Raw genomic sequence first — 25,094 nt, 5'->3', positions numbered from 1 at the left:
AATTGCATATGGTTTTAATACCATCATGTCTCTCTGTTGGCATGCAAGTCTACTCGGCCATAAACGGGACAGTTTTTGTTTTATGCTTGGTTATTTGGAAATGCCAATCTCACGTATACAAAATAACACACAGCGCGGATACATCTTTTCCCGCTTCTGTACTTGTATGTGCACGTCTATAACTCTACTCAGAGAAGTTTATGGTGAAAGTGTGCTCCATACACTTGTAAAATGATCAGTCTTTCAAGAAAATTAAACTGCATTTCTATAGGAGATCCTTCCTCAAATTCAGCCAACAAGAAGCATGAGGAAAAATTTCCCGGCCTGCCTTCCACCTAAGCGCCCTGATACATATGCTGCCATGTGTTCATGAGCGACACGGAAGAGCACAGCTCATGTGGCTCCGGCAAGGAGGCCGCATGCTGACCAGTACCAAGTGGAGAGAAATGAAAAGCCCTTACAGGGTAAATGTGATGAAATGACTTTACCCCTGAGCCTAAGCCACGTGGGAAGGAACTAAGAAACAGCAAGAGACTGAGATTTCTGAATGACCTGGGAGACAAGGAACAATCGGGATAAAAGAAACTGTAGCCTCTTTTGGTTCATTTTATTTTGGGTTTTGGGGCATCCAAATATTGTTATCAGGCACAAATCAGCAGTATCTTTTTCTTTCTAGCCCGAGGCAGATTTTTATCTCCAACATCCTGTAGCATCCTTTTTTGAGTTAGATCAAGCAGCAATGAAGTGGGAGAGGGAACAGATAAAGCGTGTTGTTCATTACCACCTCCCTCAGAAAATGGAAGGGTGCATGTTGCTCACAGCACAGTATCTAGATAACAGGATGCAGCGCAGTTCAGAAATCAGCAGAACTATTTTTTATTTCTCACAGCATATCCTTCTTTTGCAGAAAAGGGACTTGGAACTCAGTAAGCATAGGTAGGTCAAATGAAATAAAAGCCAATATGGCATTTTAGGAAATTACAGTACCAGAATGCGAGCTCTGGCTCCTACCACTTAACTTCATAAGGTCAAGGAGTTTCAGACAGCAAAATCAGAGGCAATCTACCTTGGACACAAGGTCGTTTCTAAATTTAAACTGTTCCTAATTTGTCTATCCAATTCAAACAGTTTGTAAGTTGTAATTCCTCTCTTCCCCTCAGAAACAATGTTTCATGAGGGGCTGAATTTCTAGAGCATCTAACCCATACTAAATCTGACTAACAGCTCAAATTAAGTCACATTTAATGACATTTATGATATTGTTTCTATAGGACTGCTGGATTACACCCGGAGAGACTGCAAACCCCTTCTCAGGTGAGCATCTTGCCCGAGTGCTGGATGGTGGGGGGAGGATGGCTTCCACTAGCTTCCAGTCCACATGGATTAGTAGAAGAGAAGCTGATCCTCAGGGAGAGGTGTTTATTCATCTAGCAGTGGTCAGGCCACTGGCTAGCAAATCTTAGGGGTGGAGGTTTGCTTGTTAAACACAGATTTCTGGCCCTACCTCTCATCTATGGAATCCGAATCTCTGGGCATGGATGTCAGGAGCCTGTGACCTCCTGCATGAAGCCAGACCCATCGGGAGGGGGCTATTCCATGGGTAGGGCTGCTCTGGCTGGTGGCAGTTCGTACTGCATATACAAGCATGTAAGTCACAAGTTCTACAAGTACAACACTACATGTCACAGCACAAACAATTTCAAGATTTTTGCCAAGGAAACAGATGCAAACATCTCGGTCTACAGAGAATACAGCAAGATAAAGGAGGCCTTGGTAAACTGCTTGAATAGATTCTTTAAATCTTTATTTTTCTATAGTGTTAAATAGGTCCTCTTTATTTTTGAGGCAGATAGAATGACTATAGAAATACTTCCAGGCTCAAGCCCACTGAATTAACTGTCTGCCCATGCATTCTGAATCTCAACAATGAACAGCAGTGGCAGGCAGGCGGGGCAGATATGATGGAGTAGTATGTGGCTAATCGACAGGAAATCTCTAAAACACAAAGCCACCCACTTCGTAAATGATACTGTTCCATGAAAGCCTACCTTGGACTTCTGGGACTCTCATACTTATCGGTCTCTTGAACTCCTTCAAGTACCCTTCCGGTTCTCAACACCCTCTTTTTTTCATTCCCTTTGTATTTGCACTGGCCTTTCTTTCTCTCACTCCCTATTTCTACTTCTCTTCTTTGCAGCTGACAACTTCATTTATCCCCCAAGAGTCACAATATCCAAACCAGTTAAAACTAATTTATTTTAGTGAGACTATTTTTTTTTAAAAAAAAAGAACAGGTGGAAATTACATATTCCTTAAAAAGAACACACACCTTAAATTATATGGCCCTTGGTGATTTTGCTTTCTTTTGGCCAGTATCCTAACTATAGAAATCTTCCCAGCATCCTACTATTAAAATAAACTTGACTGTTTAGCAAGCTTTTAACCAATTACATTTTGAAACAACAATAACATACTGTGCTGCCTCAAGAAAATCAGTAATGTTTGATATATTACTTAACAAATAATTTATTGAATTTCCACTCATCACTGAAACCTCTAGTTGTGAGGCCACCAACCCAGCTGGATAAAAAGAAATAGATCCCGTTTCCCTATTACTAAACCCCTTGAGATCTGAAAGGTGAACCCAGAGGTAATGCCATGTTGAGTCATGTATAAGATAACATACTCCAGTCTGGATCCACTTCCTATACAAGTTCTTCACAAACTGTGTTTTGTAGCAATTGTTGAGGAGGATGTTTCTTTCCCTTTTTTGTTTTATAAATTTTAAAATCTCCCCAGTAAGGATCATGCAAATAATGAGAAATAGAGATTCTAGAGACATAAATTTCAGAAATGTAATCAGCCTTCTAATAGTGTGCCTCCTGGGAGTAGCTGATGATCCTTCAATCAAATGCCTGAGAATTAGATTATAGGGTAAGGACATAGGCGCAAACATCTGCAAGAGAATGATTAAGTTTGAATTCAAAATAGGTGACAAAAATCTTTTCCTTAATGAATGGAAGAGAATAAAACATACGAAAATGGAAATAAGAGGTGCTTAAGCTGGGAGAGCACTTACAGAGATTCCTTACTTCTAAGTTCTAAAAGAAAATTTAGTTCTATCTACTCCATTATCAGTGAAATTGAGGGCAAATTTAAGGGCAAGGCCACTGATTACTGGTCTTAAGCTGCTTGCAGATAAACAAAGGTCACCAAGAGAAGATATCCAAGGTACATTGTACAGTTCCGGGAGAGGAGAACCCTTTTGTGTGCTTCAAAAACAACAAAACAAAACAAACTTGTTTAACATTATTATCCGGAGCCTCACCTTTTAAATATGTATTCAGATTTAGGTTTTTCTTTTTGAAAAACAGGAATATCTAACTGATAATTGGTGATAATTGTCTAGTTTCAGTATGAAAGAGTGCGTTGATACCTTGGTTCAGAATGTTCAGACAGAGATTTGTTAATTGTGGCTTTAGTTTTGAGGGCCTATTTTCTTGTAAAAGTTTAAATTAAAAAAGACAGGTTATCAGATGTAAAAAAAAATACTGTTTGCCTATTTTTTATTTAATCCCATAGGGGGAAGGAACTGGAAAAGTTGTTATTTTTACTTTATGAATGAGAAGGAAAATTTTCATGACAAAGTATTCTTTTTTAAATAGAGTGATAAATAGTAAAAGATAACATAATTTGTTCTCATTCTTTAATTAGCAATTCCATGTAAAATAAAATATTTGATAAACTTAGCCACAGGCAAAACAGATAAGGAAATACTGTTTCCGGATAATTAGAATGTTCTTCTAAATTGCCAAATCACAGTTCTATTCTATGTGTGTAATTCACAAGAGATAGAGTATTTCCTTATGAAAGTAGTATCTCATCTTAATGTACCTATTGCTATACTCTGACACTGGAGTGCATTTAGGACTTAATTAGTTATTACGAGTATACCACCCATTCTGGCTTGTTCTACTTGCATTATAAATCACTATCCGAAATAAAGGCCATCCAAAGTACCCTTTAAATGTAACATATAGGGCAGCCCGGGTGGCTCAGGGGTTTAGCGACGCCTCTAGCCTAGCGCGTGATCCTGGAGACTCAGGATGGAGTCCCATGTCAGGGTCCCTGCATGGAGCCTACTTCTCCCTCTGCCTCTCTCTCTGTGTCTCTCATGAATGGATAAATAAGATCTTTTTTAAAAAATAAATGTAATATATATTAGCAACAGTTGAAGAGGTCTTTTAGATTTAATAGTCACAGAAGTACTTGATATGTTAATTCAATTTACCACCAGTTTATTTTCAATGAAGTGTCTATAGATATTTCAGAAAAATGCATTCTGGAATTTGGCTACATTCTATTGTCATCCTAAATATCACCAGTCAGATTTTAAAATAGAAAATGGGGGCGGCCTGGGTGGCTCAGTGGTTTAGGGCCACCTTCAGCCCAGGGCCTGATCCTGGAGACCCGGGATCGAATCCCACGTTGAGCTCCCTGCATAGAGCCTGCTTCTCCCTCTATCTGTCTCTCTGCCTCTCTCTCTGTCTCTCATAAATAAATAAATAAATAAATAAATCTTAAAAAAAAGAAAGAAAATGGGAGGTTGGGGGGGCTCCAGGATGGCTCAGTCGGTTTAGTGTCTGACTCTTGATTTTGGCTCAGGTCATGATCTCAACGTCATGAGATCTAGCCCTGAATCAGGTTCTATGCTGGGCGTGGAACCTGCTTAAGATTCTCTCTCTCCCACTCCCTCTGCTACTCCTCCAAAAAAAAAAAAAAAAAAAAGAAAGAAAATGGGAGGAATTCATTTTTATACAATGCATTGTTCAATGAGGATTTAATAGGTATGGGTGTATATACTATATCAGATGTTAGGGATATGCAAAGATGGTAGTCTAATTTGAGAGTTCATGGCATAGTTGTACAACCCTTTCTCCATTTCTGTCTTAAAATTTTATAGTTAAGGATTACCAATAAAATTAAGCTCTACTTTATTAAATACAAATATATATATACATATTTAGACTCAATTATAGGACTATATACAATTATCCTAATGTATATTATATGTAATCATAATATATGATTACATTAATTATGTATAGACGTATTAATTTTAATTGATTAAATTCATTTGGAATACATAGAAAATAAAAACATTTGAAAGGGCACATTTAAAAGAAGATAGTTAAAACAAATGTATATATGTATGTGCTGAGTTGTGATGCTTACAATAGACTTTAAAACTGAAGGGGATCATAATATGCCACCCCAAAATATGCCACTTGGGCACAAGAATTATTTTGAGCTGAAGGTAATTAAGAAGCAGCAAACATAGAAAGACCTTTGGCTGTTTCCTGATCTGGCTAAAAGCAGGACATAAACTTTTCTTTATGAAGGTGTTCTTCCTCTCCTCTTCAATGGCAGGAGAACACCCTTATCATTGAAGACAGAAAATTGACATTAATATGGGTTTGCACAAACAAACCTTACTAAAATAACCCTTATCTTGCATTACTTTCTCTCATATATTTACTTTTCCACAATTTATGGTCCTAGAAGCCCAAACCCCTTTCCTTTATCTTGTCATTTCTCTACAACTCATTGCCCTTTGTTAAAATGGTATATAAGCTTCCAGGTCTAACCACTTCTATTCTTTGAAGGCCTCTGTGCAGATAAAATTAAAATGCTGACAGAAGATAAAATTTACATACATTTTCTTCTGTTAATCTGTCATTAGTCAGTTTAATATGCAGCCCCCAGGCAGAAGACCCAATAAGGTAGAGGAAAAGTTTCTTTTCTACCGTATAAAACATTTAGATATCACTCTTAAACCATTCCATGCTAATTCATCCATATTTTCCAATAGTTCATAGATAAGATTATTTTGAGATTATTATTAAAAATCACATTAAATTCCAATGAGACACCTTAATAAAAAGTCAACCATTCCTGGCAAATTTTTCTTTCAGCAATGTGGGTGGATGGCAGCTTACTGGCAGAATGGGCTGCTGTTGCAACCTATACTTTTTTAAAAAAAGATTTTACTTATTACTATTTATTTTGAGAGAAAGAGAGAAAGAGAGCATGAAGCACAGGAAGGGGCAAAGGGAGAGGGAGAAGCAGGCCTCCTGTTAATCAGGAAGCCTGAAGCAGGGCTTCATCCCAGGACCCTAGGATCATGACCTGAGCTGAAGGTAGATGCTCAACCAGCTGAGCCACTCAGGCGTCACTGTTGCACCGTCTTATGATTAATGATTACTTATTTTAGAATAGTCTCTAAAATTTTCATTTCCAGACAAAATAGCTCCAGAGGTAACGTAGTTGAAGTCTGAGGCATGAACCCACTATAAGAAATAGATTTTTTTATACCAAGCACTTTAGAGATGCATAATGCAAATATTTTTAGAGATTTATTTATTTATTTTAGAGAGAAAGGACACGAGCAGGAGGGGCAGAGGGCGAGGGAGAGAGAATCTTAAGCAGACTCCATGCTAAGTACAGAACTTGATAAGGGCTCAATCCAACGACCCTGAGATCTCGACCCACGATCTCATGACCTGAGCTGAAACCAAAAGTCTGATGCTCAACCAACAGAGCCACGTAGGTACCTCTATGCATATTTTTAATTTATGAGATTTTTTTGTTTTTTGTTTTTTAAAGTTCATTTAAGTAATCCCCATACCCAACATGGGGCTTGATCTCACAACCTGGAGGTCAAGAGTTGCATGTTCTTCTGATTGAGCCAGCCAGGCACCCTAATTTATGAGAATTTTCAACCTCTACCACAACCTTATATAGTTATAGTAAAAGGGTATAATTAAATCATATTCACTCTGGATGATAATTGGTATGAAATAACTCACTGACGAGAACTTCCAATGGGGTGAACAGGTAAATGATATTGACACAACATTTCATTTGTTACTATATCTGGTCTGCCAAAATAAAAAGGCAAACTGGGACTAGATACATCTCAATTGGTTTCTTGTTTCTTTCTTTCAGTGGGTTCTTCTATGGTACTTCTAACCCTTTTATGACATTCTCTTTGCTACCTCATAAGCATTAAGAAGCAGTTCCAATCTTATCTAGACGTGAACTGCTTATGTGACTGGGTGGTAAAAATGTCTTCAGAACACTGATTATACTTCCATGACCCAAGCTATTTGATTTGCCTGTCACTCTTGACTTGAATGCTCCAAATCAGACATTTTGGTGGAATAACAGGCAAGGGTATCTGTACTTGGGGAATGGGGGTTGTAAAGATACATTTAGTATGTTCAATCCATCAGAATCTACTCAAAGTAAACAAGAGACTTTGCTGTATATCCTCTTCCAAGTTGCTGATTAGCAAAAATGAACTGTAATTGATAAATTTTTATCCTCTGCAAATTGTACTATTGCCTGTTTCTTTAGTAACTAGACAATCAATGGCACAACCTAATTCTTGAAAATTTGATTAGAATAAATGAAGACATATATATTTTTCAAATTAGCAGTAACGAAGATCTTTGTGAGCTTGTGCTTTATAGAGTCCGCCCTACTCTTATTCTTGTATTAAACTCATATACTATCCTCAAAGTACTGCCATCTTGACATCGGTGGAATTACTTTTTAAAAAGTATCATTCAGTATCAGCTCCAGTATCACAATATCCACTTGAGACTAAGTGAGGAAAAAAAAGAGGTATTGATCTTCAAAAGTGAGTAAAATAGTAAATCCTTTTTGACAAGAGTACATCAAAGCATGTGTAGGTGTGTGTGTGTGTGTGTGTGTGTGTGTGTGTGTGTGTGTGTATGTATTTGGGAGTAGAGTAAGAAAAAGTAATTCTTAAGTTAAAAATTAAAGACATTATCTCCTTTCATGATGTAACATTGCTTATGATTGTAGAAGCTTGAAGTGGACTTCTGCTTACTTCTGGATGAGCTTATAATATTACAAAAAGTTGCAATATTGATTTTACCTCTACACTAACTTCTAAATGTCACTGCTTTGTTACTGACCTCCTTGGCATACCAGCCTGATATTTGGGATCATTTCCTCATTAACAACACTGGCAAGGAGGAACTGCTTTAGGGGCACCGTGTGCCAACTAAATTTTGTAGCAATAAGGACAACCAAAAATACCTTTCCCAGCAAAACAAGTGCCAAGAAATATCAAAGAGAAAATTCAAGAGACGTTTATAAGAGCCAAACAGTTACTTATCAGAATTCCTATTTTTCTTTACCTTGAATATGTTACACATCTAATCTCTCACTTTAATCAATAATTTTCATATTCTCTCTTATTTTTCTATCTATAGTACTTACACCATAAACTATTCTCATAAATTCCCATTGTTAATGTCTTCTGCATAGTATAATATTAAAATTATTACATTTTTAGGTACTCAAAATGTATTGTGTCCATTATAAGAAAAAAACATTATTTTGATAAAAATCACTATAAAATCATGTTTCTTAGAAATACAGCATGGATGTAAACAAATTATCACAATCATCTTAGCAAAAAACTCTGAGGGTAGAATAATAAGTCTTTAAACTCAATATTAGTTGCCTTGAAATTACTGTTTATTACATTTTGGATCAGAAAACTCATCTTGCTTTTGGGATGGAAAACTACAGAATCTAAGAACATATGAAGACTACTTTTAAAAAATGCCTTATTATATAGGAGTTTCATTTCTCCCCCTCCTGACAAAATTGTATGGCACTGCCCTTTTAAAGAAAGTTTTACTAAAGAGTTAGAGATATGCTGACTCTCACTGTTCTTATGGACAAATACAAATGACTTTATAGCTACTGCAAAAGGTTTCCAGCTATATCTGTGTTTAACATTTAGCATCTCATGTTGAATTTCACACTCATCAGTGTAATTACAGAAAACGAGAATCACACAGGGACTTCAATAGGATGATAGCTCATTTTGCAAAATTCTACTGTTTGAAATGTCAGAAGGTTCTCTGTATCATACAACTTAATTTGTATTCGAATATAGCAATGTATTGCTAACTTCCTGCTAGTGAACAAAACAAAAAATCCAATTATACTAATAAATTTGTTTTCTACTTGTAAATTAATTAATTAATTCATAGCAACTTTATGGTGCTTATTCATAATATTCTGAAAAAATTAAGGACAATACATATTTCATTGGAGCCAGGCTTTAAAAAAAATTCCTATTTAGTGTATTTACCTTAACACAAGGACACATGCTACCTTCTCTAGGGTTAAAAAACCCCCATCAAATTAAAGATAGGAATGTGTAATGATGTGCAAATCAAAGGGTGAATTTGGGATTCTCAAGTTCCAGTTAAAGACTCCTTTACCATCTGTTTTGACTGGGGCCACTGGGTGGGGAGGTGTAGAGCAGAGAGTCTCCAACAGCAGCTATGGTGTAATTAGTATCTCCTTAACAAATATGAGCATCAAAAACTCTGTAGAACTTTGGCCCTTTTTGTGATACGTGTGTGTGTGTGTGTGTGTGTGTGTGTGTGTATGACCACGTTACTACCACAATAATATAAAATTGAAAAACTGAAAACAAGAATACATTAGTATATAGTTATACTAGTGTGTATGATCTTCCATAGATAATTCATCAGCTGTATCTGGATGTGCTATATTGGATTTATAGTGATAAATTACAACAATCCTTTCTTGTTAAATCCCTGTATAGTTATTACCAAATTTCTAGAATAACTTTTCTCACACAGATTTTATTGTGAGCAAGTGAAGAACTAATTTAAAAAATACCAATACTGGCTTTAGAAACAAATTTACACAATCCCACACTAAAATTAAAAGCAGCATTTTAAGACCACCATAAAGTACATTAAATGTGTTAACTATCAGGTAATACTGTCACATAATTTGAAATGAAACATTACTCTGTAGTAACTGACTATGCAGAGTATACACCATAAATATACACAAAACCATAACCTGACCAAGGAAAATGTCATGATGACATTTTCTTTGTCTTTATTGTAAATCTTTAGCACAGGACTAGAAAGCCTGTTTTCTCTTTGTGGAAAATCAATATACTTCAAAAGCAGAAGCAGGAACTCTTCTTTAACAAAACAATGCACTTTAATTATAGAAGGCCTTGGTTCCCAAGGCCTTAGTTTTAGCCATACTAGGCATGGTTTCAGATCTTGGTTGTGTGGGCAGATCTGGTCTCCATGGTAATGAAAAAGTAAGCCTGGGAAGTGTAAAGAACTGTGGTACATTGCTCCCCATAGAAACAGACAAGTTAAAATCAAATGCAGCTTCTGTATTTAGCGTTGACAAAGCCTGAAGCTTCAGGGTACTGGTACTATACCTCAGGAGTTGCCATGGCAATCTGCTAAGGAAGGTGGGTTATGGATACCCACACCAATTAACTACTAAAATGTTAAATTAAAAGCCAGTTCTGGGTTCAAAGTCGTAATTTATTTACTAGTTCTGAATTTGGTTTTCTTAAATAGGACCTAGGAGTTTAACAGAGGAATAATTGTTTTTATAAAACTCATATAATCTAATTAGAATTCCTTTTTAAAAAACCCTAAGAAATAGCCCTGAACAACTTTTACTTTTCCTCAATTTAGTGTAAACATTCTGAAGGCAAATCAATTTAGCTTGTTAGCTTGGTAATAACAAGGAGTGTGATACCAACACATTTCTATTTTGCTTTCCACTTTGTAAAGTGCTTCTACGTACAATATTTTAAAAGAATATGCAGAAACTGTGAGATTTTCACTAGAGTTCACTTTAGTAATGAATTTTCATACTACCTACTGCATAGTACAAGTGAGAAATTAGAAGTTGGAAACAGATGAAAGTGTGAATGTTGCGTTTGTTAATAGTTCCTTACGAGGCACGTGAATTGACTTTTTGGATTCGTAAGAGGTGATAGGAAGTAATGTTTTAAAGATTCTTTATTTTTAAAATGTATTGATTTGAGATAGAGATAGAGAGAGCCAAGCAAGGGGAGTAGCAGAGGGAGAGGGAGAAGCAGACTCCCTGATCAGCAGGGAGCCCAACGTGGGGCTGGATCCCAGGACCCAGAAACCATGACCTGAGCAGAAGGCAGAAGCTTAACAAGCTGAGTCACCCAGGTGCCCTGGGAAGTAATGTTTTATCATGAGAGAAAACCAAGTAACCTACAATACCTCAGACTTGGCATCTGTGAAGAGGAACTGGGAAGATCAGTGGCATCTCCTGACTGTACTCCTAAATCTGTGGCTTTTCTTCCACTCCCTACCTCCACCAAAAGACTAAAAAATAAATAAATAAAAAAGATCCTTTAGCTGATTAAAAAAAGGGGGGCAGAAATATTTAGATTGTTTCAATGAAGATGGATAAAGAAGAACCTGAAAGGAAAAACTGCAATAAACTTGGGGTGCCACATGAGATACTTTTCAAATTGGTCTCAAGACTTAATTCTTTGCAAGTAGTTATTTTTTTCTAATATCCCAATATTACCTTGGCACAAAGAGCTGTGAAAGGAATCCTGCCAAGCTTTAAAATATGAAGAAAGAGTTTTGACTCATGGGGTGGAATTGTTTCACTGTTGACAGATGTCATGGTACATGATTTTTGGATAGTGTTAAGTTAAAATTGGAAACTACACAAATTACAATTTTTAGTAATAAAAGGTAAAGTGATGCATGAGTTTTCGCTTCACTTGATGGAGCATATTAATGGTGATCTTGATCTGCTGTAATAAAACCTAAAAATTTTAGTTTCTTTTATATAGGTCTACAGAAAAAGTAAACATTTTGCTAAATTTCAACCTGAATTAAAGTGATATATCTGGGGGGTGGCAGTAAGTGGTTGAGAGCATTCACTTTGCCATCAGGATGTCTTAGCCTGAATCTCAGCTCTGCTGCTCACTAGCTGGGAGTCCTGGATCACACATGTTCTTTAAACTGTTTCCTCTTCTAGAAGATGAGGACAGTCAGTATTTACTTCTTAGGATTGTTGTAAGGATGAAATGAGTTACATTACGCAAGGACATTAGCTAGTAGTTAGCACTCATTTTAAAAAAAAGTTAGGTGTTATTTGGATAGATTGCTGTTCAATAAACATACGAGATTTAAACAAAATGCACCATACTACAGATGTATTGGCTTTCCCTCAGGGAAGGCAATTCTATTTTAGTGTTTTTTCCATGTGGGAAAACATCTTCTCTTTCTACATGGGAAAAGAATGAAAGATTCAGATTTATGGGCATGCCTGGCTTCGCAGATTGTATTTCAAGTCCAGACTATGTAGCATACCTTTATAGAAAAGATAAATCACTAAAATGTCTTTCATTCAACAGACAGGTATAGTTCACAGGAAGGAAAAAAGAGTTTTCCAGAGACACCAGTGAAAGTAAAGGACAAATACATGGTATTCAGTCATTCCATTCAGTGTCCTTGATATCATCTTTAAAATTATTTTATTCAAAGACTGATCAGTTAATGATGCTGTAAACCTGAATGAACCAGGTTAATTGACACTGACTTTAGCATTGAGGTAGCATGTTAAAACAGCTTCAATTTTCATTTCCTTATAATTCAGGTTATGTTCATCGAATATACTTCACTAAACTGAAATATGTAATAAATCATATTAATATAAATGTGATTTATTTCCCATATCAATGGGTATTTCCCTTTTGCAATTAGATAGTTTACTTTAAATACTAATGTGGCAAGGTATTCGAAGTATTTTTTCTTCAAGAATTAAACATAAAAGTGAGATATTGAAGACTGTTTTGAAATAAGTGCCCTCTGTGTTGGATCTTGCTTTCAAATCCAAAAACATCACGCATTTCAGCTTATCATCATGGTGAACCATGTCACCTCTGAAGTATTACAGCTTTCCCTGATTCCCATTTCTGCTCCTTCTGTCTCTTCCAGTGTATCTAATCTTTGATCTCAAGAATGCAGCCCCGTGCTGATTTCACTTCCTTATCCAATCTGGACCACTCTGACAAGACCCTTCAATTCCCTCACCCTCTTGAAAATGCACTACTCATATACTTTCCAATAATCAACCATCTGCTTTTTTACTCCTGCCTGGCCACTAAGCAATTCTAGAGAAAATTGTATATCCATGCTGACTGGCATCATTCTAAATTTGTTTTCTGAGTTTTGGTCACTCAAGACTACTTGGCAGACCTCTTACTAGTGCTTGGTTAGCTCAATTTCCAATTCCCCATTGGGGCGTGCTCCATACTTCCATTAGAGTCTTCAAGTCTTTACCTGTTGATTTTCTGTTAGCAGATAACTTTTTGCCTACACATTTGCTTCTCTCATTTGAACTGCTGAAACAATTTTCTAACTAAATTTCTAACCCTATCACTTGTATTCTCCCACACCGATGCATCTACATTGCCATCAGAGTGACCTTGCTGAAACTTGCATCTGATTATGTCATCTTCCTAATGAGATCTCCATAGGCTCTCCATCAAGGGTTTTTTTTTTTTTTTTTTTTTTGATACAACCCAAACTTCTGGGTATGGATATACCAGGGCCTTCTTATTCTAGTTCTAGCATAAGTTTTTGTCTCATCTCTACTCATCTATATACATGCCATATTTCTCTAAATTATTCTTTTTTTTTTATTTCTGCCCTTGCTGGTGCTACTTTTTTTTTAAACATGTAGAATGCAGCCCCCCCCCTTTCTTTTCTTCTTGGTAAAATTTAAAAAAAAATTATTTATTTATTTATGATAGTCACAGAGAGAGAGAGAGTCAGAGACACAGGCAGAGGGAGAAACAGGCTCTATGCACCGGGAGCCCGATGTGGGATTCAATCCCGGGTCTCCAGGATCGCGCCCTGGGCCAAAGGCAGGCGCCAAACCGCTGCGCCACCCAGGGATCCCTTCTTGGTAAAATTTTACTTATCCAGCTCAAATGTCACAGCTTTTGTGAAGTCTTGCCTTATTTTGCAAGGTAGAAATAATCAAGACTTAAGTGCTCCTGCGGAACTTAACACATGTTTACCTTTTAAAACACTTAACATGCTATACTGTTACATTTGGATGTTTTTTGCTCCCATGAGATGACAAACACTGATTATGTGATTTAAAAAAAAAATCTTTGTTTTTCCAGCACTTAACAGAGTGGGTATTCAGAACACTTTGGCTGCTTCATAAATATTGCTTGAATTGAATTAAATCACTGAAATACATTTTAATTTAATGTCTAAGAATGTGAGATGTAAGCTGAACATTGAATAAAGAGCTCTACTGAACAACTGGGCAAGAAGCTTTACCTCATTAGATTATCAATTTTAGTTAAGAGGATCTACATCAAGTCTTTGATGTGAACTATGTGTCAGAGGAGAGAACCTTAAGAAGGTAGGTCACAGAGGTCAAAATATGCTATTTATGGCATTGTTATGTCAAGAAAGAATGATCTAGACCTTATATGAAGTGATAGTCTAGCCACTGCTAAAGGGTATTTTGTTTGAATGACCTAGATTGTCAAGTTACTCACATGTCATTCATACTAGGAGTAGATGAGGTGAGTCAGAATTTTACTAAGACTGAGGGTGAGATTTTTATTATAAATACAGCTACAACTATACTCTCTCAAGGTCCTCTGTTGACAGAGGCTGATTAGAAGGAACTGCTGCAAAAAACAAACAAACAAACAAAAACTTATCACCTTGCTACACTGAGATGTTGGAAGGGGTTGCAGCCAAATTGCTTGATGTGGGTTTACAGCTATGTCTAAAATTTAGTCTTTAGGAAGATTTTGAATGGCTAGCTTTCTGTACCACAGAGATTAGAAAAAAATAGTTGCTATTATGACATAACTATTACTTAACTATCTTACCATTTTTTTTAAAGATTTATTTATTTATTCATTCAGAGAGAGCGAGAGAGAGGCAGAGACACAGACAGAGGGAGAAGCAGGCTCCATGCAGGAAGCCCGATGTGGGACTCGATCCTGGGTCCCCAGGATCACACCCTGGGCTGCAGGCGGCGCTAAACCACTGCGCCACCGGGGCTGCCCCATCTTACCATTTTGAAATGCCATATTACATATCTATTTATCTTAGTATTTATAAAATATTGAGAATTTAACAGAAAAAGAGTAGCCAAAATTTACTCAAAGATTTGAGTGATTTACTTATTTGTTCATTCCATTTTAACTTTCAGAATATAACATACTTTTATTTTAATAATCTTTGAAAGCTGGATTGAGATCACCTTAGGTCTAAATAAGCATTTTCCAATCACTAAAAATCTCCAATTTCTTATATCACTGGATCAATTAAGTAGTTTGTCTAAAGATTCAGTCACTCATTAGAGACAACTACAGCATAGGGATTAGTACTCTACCTTTCTCAAACCTAATGGCTTTATAAACTCACGCTTTCATTTAATTGGGCAGTAACTACTTGAATTATGAGCTATTGGCAGTAATATACAAGCATGTCAGATAGAGATTTTAGAAATTGAGTAATGGATTGAATAAAAGCTTGGTTAGGCAAATAAATTTTTAATGCATCATTACTGTACTTAACTTGGAAACCAATAGATAAGTCATGATTGGAAACTCAAGGGCAGCCTATTCCTTTTTATATCAGAAGAAGATTCTAGATTGCTCCCATTCTTTAGCCATAAGAATTATAACTTTATATGCACAATACTCATCAATTTAACTCTGTTAAACTCAACTGCAAATAAAATAAAGTGTTCTGGAGTTTTTAGTCATTGGTCAGATATATGATGTGTTAAAAACATCTGGTTTATGATGTGTTAAAAACATCTGGTCTATGACTGCTTTTATGACTCACCTTTGGGATGCTAACCAAATCCTGTTTAGTAGGTTTTTGATGACTATCAAGCAAAAGAAACTGCATTATGTCTTTTTTCCTTCTTTTTCTTTTTTTAACTTAAGACACAGTGAAATAGAATAGCTCTGCATTTTGTGAAAATAGTTTAATTAGCTTAAAGCTCCTGTTTTTTGTTAATCATCTCAATATATTAAATATATATTTCTGAATATCAGTCATGCATAGAACTTCCCTACACATTTCATAAACTGAAGACTGTGATTTGATGTCAGCAGCGGAAATATTACTGATATTTAAACAGTGAGTCACTTGTATCATCTGGCTGTCTCATTATCACTATTGGGGTGTATTTATTAAACTCTAAAAACCTGAAAGTTATTTATAAACTCACGGCTCAGATTAATAGGTGGAAATGCTGAATTTTGGCTGGAATTATAGAAGAAAAGTTCTTCCACTCTCTTTTTTATTCTCCATATTATAATTGATCAGAAACCAATTTTTGGACACCTACGTCTTTCTTCTTCCAATGATATACACAGTATTCTGCAAGCTATAAATCCCTAAAATAGTTTTCTTTAATATTTATTTAGTCTTGGTTCCATAACAATGAAGTGCAGTCTAGAAATCCTGTTTAATACCCACATGCTCAATGAACTTTAGGCATGTATTTTTGAAGGGCTAAATCTAGTTTGTTTTTACCATCAACTATGTTAATATTCAGTTGGGAGGGATGCAGCCCTGGTTTTGTGTGAAAATCTCAAGGAACATGGACAATGGAACTCACTATTACTTTTCATTAAAGCATACATTATAAAATCTCTACATGTATTCTCTAAAAACTGTAACAAAGAGATCACCTTCAAGAAATAGCCTTGTCCTGTATATATAGGCAGCACATATCTAGCACTGGGTATATTATAGCAAGTAATACAATAAACAGAAATATTCGAATGCCACCCCTAATCTTTTTAGAGCAGAAACTGATAATATAGGTTTTTTTTTACTATACCAAGACATTATTGTTTTATTAAAAGGGCTTAATATGAAGAGGTGTGAATGCAAATTGTTTCTATAATTTGAAGCTATGACTTATAGGGGATGTCAGCTGGGTTAGAGTGTAGAAATGATAATTCTTAGGAACTAAGGAATGCAGTTGACCAAGAAATATGGCTGATCAGGGATAGGACTCTGGTCTAAAACAGTAAGTTAGTAGAGATCTCTGGTATTCTTATTTCCATACTTTTTACTAACTTTTGTAGAAGGCCAAGGTATCTATGGTTCTAATACTCTATTGTGACACATTCTGGTATCAATTGAGGGATACAAGAACAAAGATTAAAAATCTTGCAAATTGTTGTAATGTGGTCCCCTGATTTTTATATCCACTTTCCCCCTTATTTGTAAAATAACAGCTGGTGGCTCGGTATCTATGAATCTTTCTGAAGAGGAAACAACAAGATGATATCATTTAAGGTCTAATATTTTAGTTTATCACCAAGATACTAACTGTAAGAGGAATGCATTAGAAATGAGATTAATACATGTAAATAATTGCTGCATGCATTAAGACCCTGATCATTTCATGAATCAAACATACAAAGACGTGAGTAAAATGTATTTGGGATCTAACACTGAACCACAGGGGAGAACTAAGTGGCACTCCAGACATGCAGGGGAGTAGAAGAAGCCCTAGAATTTTGGGTTTTATTTTTGCTTTTCTAGTGGTGAGGAGAAAAAACACATAGCCAAATAGGGACCCTAGGTGATAAGAAATATTACTTTAAAACTTCAGACAGATACCATTTTTTAATGGTCAGTAGTTAAAAAAAAATGAAATTCCAGTAATACAAATGTAAAATATCCCAATAAGAGGGAAAGGAGATGCAGGTGAAGTCAAGGTAGTTACAGGGAGATTCCTTAGCAAATGCTTAAGGTAGAGGAAGATTTCTATAAAACATTGAAGAAGAGGTGACTAGAAATGAACAAACAAAAAATAATACTGATTCTTGTAAGAAGAGCATCAGGAAGGCAAACATTCAGCTGAGGGTTGTAAAAAAACCAGAGACAGAGTTTTTTTTTTTATTTAAGGAAAAATAAATGACACAAGAAAGTAGAAACATATGGCTTCAAAAATATTTTAGGCTTTTCCTGCATGGAGAAGAGTCTTCAAACTAGGAAATTCAAAAAGAAGTGCTTCTCGGGGTCAGGGACTACTAATACCCACTTTGTGGTCTCTTTGAACCAGCAGAAAAATTTTAGGAACTGAAGAAACTTTCTGGAAATTATCTTAGGGCCACTGTCAGAATCCCTCAAGACTTACTGCTTAAAGAGAGTTCTCTTCTCCGAACAAACAAAGCCCAGCATGGGTTTTACAGAGAACTAAATGATAAATCTGATATAGATCCATAAAAACATTTTAGAATAGAATCTGACTGGGAGGAGTTTAATTTTTTTATTTCAACTGAAGGACCAATGTGGATTTAATAAAAATGAAGCATTTTAAACTGACTTTTCCTTTCTGGACAGTGTCTTTTAGGAGACAAGAGGAAAGCCAAGGGCAGCGTGTCTCGCATGTGATGAAATTTCACATGACATCCTTATGAATAAAGTACTGTGATAGTTCCAATACACTCGGCATGGGGACACTAAAAAGAAACAGGGCGTACAGATGAAGGTCACCAGGACAGTGAGTTATCTAGAATTCAGGTCACAGAGTTAAAGTGGTTATATACGTTCAGTTCAGAGATGAGACAACACAAAATACGTTAGATAACAGAATTCCACTGTATAATTTTGGGCACGTACAATGTACAGGGCACTATGGCCTGAGCAAAATCAAGGCCATTATGCTGGAGAGGACTGTAAAAGTCTAGAGATGGAAGAAGCCATCAGGTTCAAGTGTCCAACTAGCTTGGGTAGTCCTGACTGGTAGCTGGTTACTCAGCCCACTCTTAAACACTGAGGAATGGGGAACCCGCTAAACTGACCAAACCAGTTAATTCATTCACAGGCAAATGTAGCCACTGGACTGCTTTCCCTCATTTCAATAAAAAAGCCCCCCCCCCTTCCAGCCTCTAGGTTCTCTGAAACTTCAAAGACTATCTTAGCCCTCTTGCACCTATCAGCCATTTACATACTCGCTCTGTAGTTTTCTAAGTTGCAATGTCAAGATCCACGAGTGGAAAACTTATAGAAAGTCAGCTTTGGTATCAATACGAGGGTGACCGATGTTTATAGCAGCAATGTCCACAATAGCCAAACTGTGGAAGGAGCCTCGGTGTCCATGGAAAGATGAATGGATAAAGAAGATGTGGTTTATGTATACAATGGAATATTCCTCAGCCATTAGAAACGACAAATACCCACCATTTGCTTCAAGGTGGATGGAACTGGAGTGTATTATGCTGAGTGAAGTAAGTCAATCGGAGAAGGACAAACATTATATGGTCTCATTCATTTGGGGAATATAAAAAATAGTGAAAGGGAATAAAGGGGAAAGGACAAAAAATGAGTGGGAAATATCAGAAAGGGAGACAGAACATAGAGACTCCTAACTCTGGGAAACGAACTAGGGGTGGTGGAAGGGGAGGAGGGTGGAGGGTGGGGGTGACTGGGTGACGGGCACTGAGGGGGGCACTTGAGAGGATGAGCACTGGGTGTTATTCTGTATGTTGGCAAATTGAACACCAATAAAAAATAAATTTATTATAAAAAAATACGAGGGTGAATTTTTAATTAGAGCTGTCAAACATGAATTCCCCTGCCTGGGGGCAGTACGCTCTGAGTGCCTAGAATATTCAAGTAGAGTCTCAATAACAATTTTTCAAGTGTATAAAGAATATTTCTGTATTAAGTGGAGAAAATGAATAGTTCAAGCTCCAAGTTCTGTGGTGAGATGGTTAATTATTATGCATATTTACCTACAGCATTGCACATATTGTACACCTCCAATAAAAAAACATTGATCTATTAAATGAATTCTTTACCTTAATATAAAGCATTTAAATGAGGTCTATAGTATTAATCAGAGAGACACTATTCGCTGTAGTGTGTACCCAAAAAAATGCCAAAATGGTGTTACACGTTTAAAGAAACATTCAAAGTTAAGCCAAATTTTCACTTAATTATTCAACAAAGATGTTCAGCATTTGTACAGAATTATCTTTGGAATGGTAAACATCTTTCCTACCTCCAGTGCTGGGGCAAAAATCTTTCTTTCTTTCTTTTTTTTTCCCAAAAATCTTTCTAATCAGGTTAATAAAATAGTCTTAGAACCCAGGATGCTAAATCAAGAGATGGATGCCCAGCAACTACACCTGGTGTAAGAAGACAATAGAGTACAAAGTGAGGGGGTGGGACTTACTATCAGAGTTGGCAGAAAGGTTGTATTAAAGCCACAGGGATTCCAAGCTGCCCTCCTCCCTGTTCTTTTTAGAAAAGACATGCAAAACCCGCCCCTCCCCCGTGTGTTGGCATTGTTAAAGAATAAGGAGAAAACAGCAGAGATGCTCAAGGTAAAAGGTATCAAGTGTAAGTTCAGTGATATCAAGTTGTGGGCTATTTTCTCTCACCAAGAATCCTAAAGTGAATGACTGTTTTAAAATTTCCATTTTATAACTTACAGAATAGACTCTAAATTAGGCCAACCACAACCACAGCAATAATCTAAGGAAAAAATTATAGTTAAAGAAGCTAATAAAGTCATGGATGAGAAAATTTGGAGGTCTTAAATTTATAGATCTTTGGCATGTCAAAATATTCTATGAATGATTTACCAAAAAAGAAATAGCAGAATAAAAATATCACATTCAAAATCATGGAAGATTAGGGAGTATAAATGTGGAAGAAAGTTCAAAATTGTTTAAAATGCTAAGGTTCAGGTTTACCTAAAATTAGACAATGCTGTAAAATTAGGAAGCATCTTTTCAATCATCAAAAAAATATTAATCTATGGTTAGTATAATACTATGCCAGTATAGTATGAGAGCGACTATAATATTATACTGACCATAGATTAATATTCCTTTGATGACTAAGAAGATGCTTCCTAGTTGCATAGTACAAATCAATGAAGATTGTTAGACATCTGATTTGTGTTCATCAGTATAACTGAGCAACCAGAATGCATTTTCCCCAACGATAATGTTTAAGGAATGAGTCAAAGCAGAAATAGCTCTAAAAGTGATCTCATCTGATTCTAACCAGTTTTATCAATTTTACATGAGCTATAAGTACCTTAAGATGAACACAATATGTTGTGCCATTTCTCAAAGAATTATTTTATAATATTATTAATTGGTTACTTGGGAAAATGACTGGCACAAGATAATAAAGATGTTGCATACTTATCTGTTTCATGTTATCAGAAAGAAGGATCTTTCTTATTTCTCAAAGATAATTCATAAATTTTTGTTGTAAGTAGACTTATGGAAGAGCTATGGAAGATATACTCTTAAGATAGTATCTGGTATGTAGTAAATAAACAATAAAGGTCAAATTAATGAATATGAATAAATGAATACATGCTTAGAACTAATTAGACTACATATTGATACAGCAAACCAAAGGTACAAGATGGAGGTTTGGTTTACATTTTAGTAAAGCTAAATCTAAATATTGAAATGTTAGGGAATCCATAACTGAGAAAGTTAAAGAACTTGTAGCTCTGAACTGAATCCATGAATTTAATAATTGTCATTCTTATTTTCATGTAGTCTATAATTTTTGTGAAACAGAAACTTGATTTCATTGGCATACTTTGTGCTTGTAACAGAAACACATGCATATGAAATTGTCATATTACATTCCTGAGGTAAGAACCTTGTAGAAGTTATCAAGTATGAGGTTTAAATATTAAAATACTTGCTTTATGACCAACTGTCACTTTTGCATTTAAAATATATAGTAATAGGCACTTTTTCCTTATTGAATGACATAATAAGAGTTTTTCCATTAGAGGAAAAGTTTCAGAGTATAATAGATAGAGCTATTAAAGACCAACTATTAGCATTAAGATGTGCCTGTGGCCTAACATAAGAAAGATCAGAAGAATAGAGCTAGTGAGAACACGGGAAAAAAATAGAAGGATGGTTTAGTAGAAAGGTTAGTGTTTTATAACTTAAAACCAAAAGCTACAGGTAAACTCTGAGGACCAGACACACTGGTTCTGAAGCCCATCTCTGCATTCTACATTCTAGTTTTTGGAGGTTAGACTTGCTATGCTTTTTAGCTAGCTGTCTCTGGCTTAGTTGTTTTCAGCACAGAGCTTTGGGATAAGGTAACATTACTAGAAGACCGTCATAAAAAAGGCTGGACAAAAGTCATATGGCACCAAAGCATTAGGAAGGTAGGCAACTGAGCTTCTGATAGATGAGTATGGGAGTGCATATCAGAGGGTGGAAGTGTGCATGTACAGCCATTGTCATTTCTTTCTTCTCATACTTCTCCCACCATTGTTTTTAAAAGGTCAACAGGTAACTGCTGCATTTTCTAGGGTGACATGCTGGGATTTTGCCCAGGTTCTGAGGTGGTATGTAAGTTATCTCAAAGGACTGTTGTTTCTATTAGAAACTATGGTGATATCAAAAGAATTTCTGAGGAAAAACTACCTGAAAACCAACTAAACTATATCCCACCTCCCTTTTCACACGGAGTGACAGGAAAAAGACACATGAAGAAAACAAATTCATACAAGAATTAATTTTTAAAACCTTAACCTTGAACAGAAGTTACCTCTGGAGAGTAAGGAGAGAGAGTTATTCTTTATTTTCACTATTATTTTATTTAGCAATAAAGAAGTTATTACTTTTCAATTAAAACAATAAAAGAAAAACATGGGGACATTTAGGAACTTCCAAGATATGTTCTTTGGTGCAATCTTGTTATGTCTTAATCTACCATCTTCCAGTAGTTGGTAACCATAGAAGGTAGATTTCATATGCAGAGGGAAAAAAGGGAAGCATTTAGGATCTTCAGCTTTCTCTGACAAGGGTGACTAAGGTAAAAGGAGACTGAACTAATGACAGGTTCTCATAAAAACAAGCTAGAAATTACTCCACTGAGATACTGACAATACACCATTACTGACCTGAAGAAAAGTGGTTTGCTTTCCTGATATGTGAAAATAGTAGCAAGTAAAACTGGCTGAACCTAATCAACTTTCTTGGTAAAACAGGCTATAAATCCTAACTTGTCTTCCCTATGCTGGGGAGGGGTTGTCATCCTTTTATATGAACTTTAGTTCTTATTCGGCCACATCTTCTGCTGGTGTGACTGTAGCATCTAGCATTGTTTTGCCATTTAAATCTGGCTTCATTGCTTATTAACATTCCTGAGATTATTTTCCTGGCTACTGCAGGGCTATTGGTTATTCATTCATTCAAGTACAAGTTGCAATTTCAACACGTTTTACAAATGAAACAAGATGAAGTTAGGTGGCTTCATCCACCAATGGAGCCAGCCTTCCTTCCATAGACAGCAGATTTTGTTAGGAAAAACAATTGTCCAGGGCTGTTGGAAGATCTGGTTTCCAACAATGAATTGATTCTCTCACATGTCATATTCTTCTGGCTTTCATATTTGAAATGGGATTAAATCAGGAAAGTACAGTTTCAATAGTAGAGAAGGTGACTCTAAATGAGCCATAACACAAAGAGCAGTAATTCTAGTTATCTGCATCCCAGATTTGTGGTGTCTAGCATGAAGAGGGTATGCTGAACATGCAATATTGTCCTTCTCTTTACAAAATACCCAAAATGAAGAATTTTGCAATGGTTTTATTCCTGTTTTATGCCACACGATGGATAAAACATTAACTTCAGCTGTAACTATTACATACTAAAATGGAAAAGGATTGGTGACAAAAGGGGTTACTATTATTTATTCATTCATCCAATAGTGTCTGGCCTACCATGGGCCACATGTTGTTTTAGGCACCGGGTGTACAAAATAAGAATAAAATCCCTGCTCTTCAGAAACCTATATTCTGGTGGGAGGAGATGGAAAAAAATCTGTGGACAATATTTGATATCATACTCAGAGTGATAAAGCTGTGAAGATTATAAAACAGGGTAATATATCAGAGAATGATTAGTGGTGGTTATGGTAGTGAGGGGTCCTTTGGGTCAGACTAGGTTATCAGGATAGAACTCTTGGAGGGAAAAATATGTGAATGAAGTCCTGAATGGCATCTATAAACACATATTTCAGTAAACATATATAAAGTTATTGCTATTTGGAATACAAGGTTTCTTTTGAGTTCCCAAATGTTCAAAGTCAAAAAGGAAAGGAATAGTGAATGATAATGTAAAATGAGGGACATTTCTATTTTAGCTCCTAGGATATGGCTAACGTATTATGTTGAAATGTACAAAAATGCTGATATTTCATCATTTTGACCTACAAATCAGCAATTCATATGGTTCGACTCAATAGTTGGAACTGAACAAAGTTAGGGCACGTAGTCAGGTAAATGTTATTTACTGAGGTTTGCTAGGATTAATTCACTATTTAAGTATTATAATTGCCCTCATTGCCTAAATCCAAATATGCATAAAATCTACATAAATCACATAATTATAAAAAATTATTGGAAGACTTACGGTGTGTCAGATATGGAAACTAAGTGCTTTCTGGTATTACCTTATTTGATTCTTATGTAACCTCATGTATTATTACCACATGATGTAAGGTAGATACTGTTACCGCATGATGTAACAATGAAGACACTGAGGTCCAGAGGTGTTAAATATCTTGATCCATCATATCACCACTTGCAAGCGGAAGAGTGACAAAGCAAGGATTTAAATGAGGGATATCTCTGGAGACTGTATTCTAAGTTCCAATCACTTAGCGTTTACAGGAAAATATGCTTCTTCATTTCAAAAGTCAACAATAATTATATCTAACTTGATATATTTTCAGGTTTACATAATATTTATCTCCTTTTAGCTATCTAACATTTCATTAGTGCTGAGACTTAAATGATGTGATGTGATCTTGTGTGTATGTTTGCATATATATGTTAAAAGAGTGCCACGTTGCTTGAACAAATTTGAGGATATACATAATAGTGGAGAGGCTCCTGTGGATAGTAATGACAAGCAGTTTGGTACATCTTTTTTCCTTATGATCTTAAAAACAAATCAGGGTTAGTCTCACCTACTCCTAATTATTCTATTTCCCTTGCTATTTGCGCATATGATACAACCCTGGCCAATGAAATATGGAGCTAAGTCTGCTGGAAGGATCTAGGAAAAGTTTTCCTTGATCTTACAAACAGGACTAAAGATAGGGCATCCCTGGCTGGTC

At 35.9% G+C, this 25,094-nt stretch overlaps 1 protein-coding gene and 1 long non-coding RNA gene across 8 annotated transcripts in view; one reads left to right on the top strand and one right to left on the bottom strand.

Annotated features, from left to right (window-relative positions):
* The window catches only part of CNKSR2 (connector enhancer of kinase suppressor of Ras 2), a 276,753-nt gene that overhangs the window by 12,771 nt on the left and 238,888 nt on the right, over positions 1 to 25,094 (bottom strand). The gene's annotated exons all lie outside the window — the stretch shown is intronic.
* Positions 1 to 25,094, top strand: part of LOC119868391 — a 64,849-nt gene that overhangs the window by 10,484 nt on the left and 29,271 nt on the right. For 2 of the 3 annotated variants that reach the window (XR_005386181.1, XR_005386182.1), the window contains exon 2: positions 1,272 to 1,314. This is a non-coding gene — a long non-coding RNA (uncharacterized LOC119868391). Of the gene's footprint in view, positions 1 to 271; positions 465 to 1,271; positions 1,315 to 25,094 lie in introns of all 3 variants that reach the window. The other variant, XR_005386180.1, reaches the window with a different exon arrangement.

The sequence above is a fragment of the Canis lupus genome, chromosome X, assembly GCF_011100685.1.
Source record: "Canis lupus familiaris isolate Mischka breed German Shepherd chromosome X, alternate assembly UU_Cfam_GSD_1.0, whole genome shotgun sequence".
Classification (NCBI taxonomy): domain Eukaryota; kingdom Metazoa; phylum Chordata; class Mammalia; order Carnivora; family Canidae; genus Canis; species Canis lupus.
This window is presented reverse-complemented; position numbering and strand designations above follow the sequence as displayed.